Genomic DNA, 2,660 nt, shown 5'->3' with positions numbered 1-2,660 from the left:
AAAAAAAAAAAAAAAAAGAGTCCTGCGTGGTGGACATTCCTGTGGCCAGGCTGGCGGGGTCCTGCTTTCCCTCTGTGCCCTCACCCACCTCGTGTTCCACTGGCACCCCCAGATGGCAGCTGCAGCCAGGTCTGTCTCCAACACACAAGACTGGAGAATGTGCGTGTTTACATTTTTAAAAACGACAGCAGTAGATGATTTCGTTACTTTCTCAAAAAATCCTCCCCTCGCTGCAGACACATGCATTCCAACCCGCTTTCTGCGGCAGCTCTGGAGTCCTCTTTCCTGAGGGTCTTGAGTTGTGCTCTCCTGGCTGCCTGGGTGTCCTGAATCCATTCAAAACTTCTCCCTTCTGTGGTCATTTGGACTTTGGGGAAGAGCCAGAGTTGCACAGTGCCACAGCCAGTGAATAAAGTGGGGGGGACACATGTCCTGCTTCTAGGAACCTGCCTTTGTACTGCACAGCACGCGGCAGCCCCACTCACCGTATTTTTGCTCACACCTCCTAGAGACATTCAGAAAAGAAGATTCCAGAGCTGCTTTAGGAAGTGGCAAAGACCGTAAGTGTGTTCGAGGTGAGGGGGAGAGTTTTGGAAGGGAATTAGTAGTAATGTGGTTTTTGAGACAGGGTATTGTTGATCTATAATTCAGGCTGGCCTCGAACTCACAGTAACCCTCCTGCCCCATCCTCCAAGTGCTGGGATTACAGGTGTGCACCATCACACCTAGCTTGTAATAATTTTTAGAAGATTCACCATGTATTTCGACCACACTTCTTATTATTTGTCTCATCCCGTGTTCTGGAGGTACGCTGGGATGTCTCACTCTGATTCAAGTCTAGCACTTCAAACGGCCATCACTGGATTTATTATCTTCCCCCCAAATCAGCTGCTCTCCTCGCTGTACTCCCTAATATCCCCTTTCCTCTCCCAACACAGAATGCAGGAGCAGACCCCACCGACTGTGCCCTGCATTTCTCTTGACCTGCCTTCTTCACTTTAACCTGGCCTGGGGGACCTCAGTGAGACCTTCTGGCCCACTTCTTGCCTGACCCCACGCAACGCCACGCCCACCTGAAGCTCCACCCAGTTCCCACAATGCCCCTCTCTCTCCCAAGGAGCCTGCCAGACAAACGTCAGGCTCAGCCTCGAGAGGCCAACCTTCCTTCAGCACTCTTAGGGAGCTTTCTCAAGCCACTGGCCCTGATCTGAACACACGGACGCCCATGTCCCTTCCCTGGCTCCACGGTGCCTTCCCTGCCACCCTGGATTGCGCAGCTAGTGATGCCACCTGGCTTTTCCCTACTCAGCTGACCTTTCCAGAGGCCATGGGAATAGGCCTGTGTGTCACTTCCTTGCCTGTCACTGGGTTCTAAGATGCTGCCAAACTCACAGACCTCCTCGATAAAGGCTTTTTTTTTTGTATTTTAGGGAAGGGTCTACAGGGTGTCCAGGGTCTTACTACTAGATTGGACTTGAAATGATCCACCTGTTTACAGCCTCCCAAGAGCTGGGATTACCGGTGCGTGCCATCACACCCAGTCTCAGTGTGCCCTGGGGGTGGGGCCAGCATGGCAGGCTCAGAGATCGAATCCTCGGCCCCTGCGCCTGCTTGCAGGCCCTTTAATCCACTGAGCTATTTGGCCAGTCTTCGACAAAGATTTGCTAAATGAAGAAATATAAAACTAATAAAAAATGATAATGACCCTTGCTGGGTGTGGTGGTACACATCTATAATCCCAGCACTTGGGAGGCTGAGGCAGGAGGATCACCTTGAGTTTGAAGCCAGGCCAGGCTACATAACGGAATGAAAGAAAGGGAGAGTCCTTTTTGGGATGTGATAGCCAAAGGTTAGTAGCAGACCGTGTGCTGTGGGATACACTTTAATTAAAACAAAACAAAACTACATAAAATATCTGTGCTTGCCTTGCATGGGTAAGGCCCTGAGCTGGGACCCCAGAGACCAGAAAGGCAGAAACCAAGAAGAAAACCTGTGTGCGCGGCACCTTCGTGCAAATGTTAAGTTAGCTACCTAACTAGTTTAACCAAGAATCTATGGCCATGAACTAGTTCTCTGTGCACGAATACAAGTGGTTCCAGCACCACTAGGCAAGGCAGGAGCTATTATTTTATACAAATTGCCAAGCAGTGGTGTTGTTTATCTGCAAGAACTATAAACTGGTGCGTTTCCCAACGACCGCAGTCTGCTAGCAGGTGTGCTGAGCACCTGCCACCAGGCGAGCTGACCCGAGAGGCGCTGCCGAGTGCCACAGCGCACGTGCGCAGACTGCCGCTGCCTGCCCCGACGCAGCAGCCAGAGCCTTGCGCGCTGCCGTCCCAGAGGGGCCAGTGCTGGCGGACCGCAGCAGGCCAAGGTTCCCCAGCACTCCTTCACTCCAGTGCAAAAAGACACTGCGAGAACACGAAGAGCATTTGGGGACAGAAAGAAAGGTTTGACTTCTGATGAGAGAATACAGACCCTGGAATCCAGGAGCTGTAAAGAAAAGACATTTGTTCGACCTTACCTTGAAGGGGTGCCCTGGCAAGGCGTATTCAGATGCTGAGAGAATATACACAGTATTTATCTGTAGAACCTTAGGACTCTTACTATTCAAGGCTAAGGCCAGCCTCGAACTCCAGTATACTAATTTTAGGCATAGT

The 2,660-nt window shown here is 51.1% G+C and overlaps 1 protein-coding gene across 2 annotated transcripts in view; it reads right to left on the bottom strand.

The window, feature by feature from the left end:
- Sppl2a (signal peptide peptidase like 2A) overlaps positions 1-2,660 on the bottom strand; it is a 42,302-nt gene that overhangs the window by 5,372 nt on the left and 34,270 nt on the right. The window lies entirely within an intron of this gene.

The sequence above is a fragment of the Octodon degus genome, unplaced genomic scaffold (genome assembly GCF_000260255.1).
Source record: "Octodon degus isolate 3935 unplaced genomic scaffold, OctDeg1.0 scaffold00105, whole genome shotgun sequence".
In the NCBI taxonomy this organism is placed as follows: domain Eukaryota; kingdom Metazoa; phylum Chordata; class Mammalia; order Rodentia; family Octodontidae; genus Octodon; species Octodon degus.
Note: the sequence above shows the minus strand (reverse complement) of the source record. Positions and strands in the feature narration are given on the sequence as shown.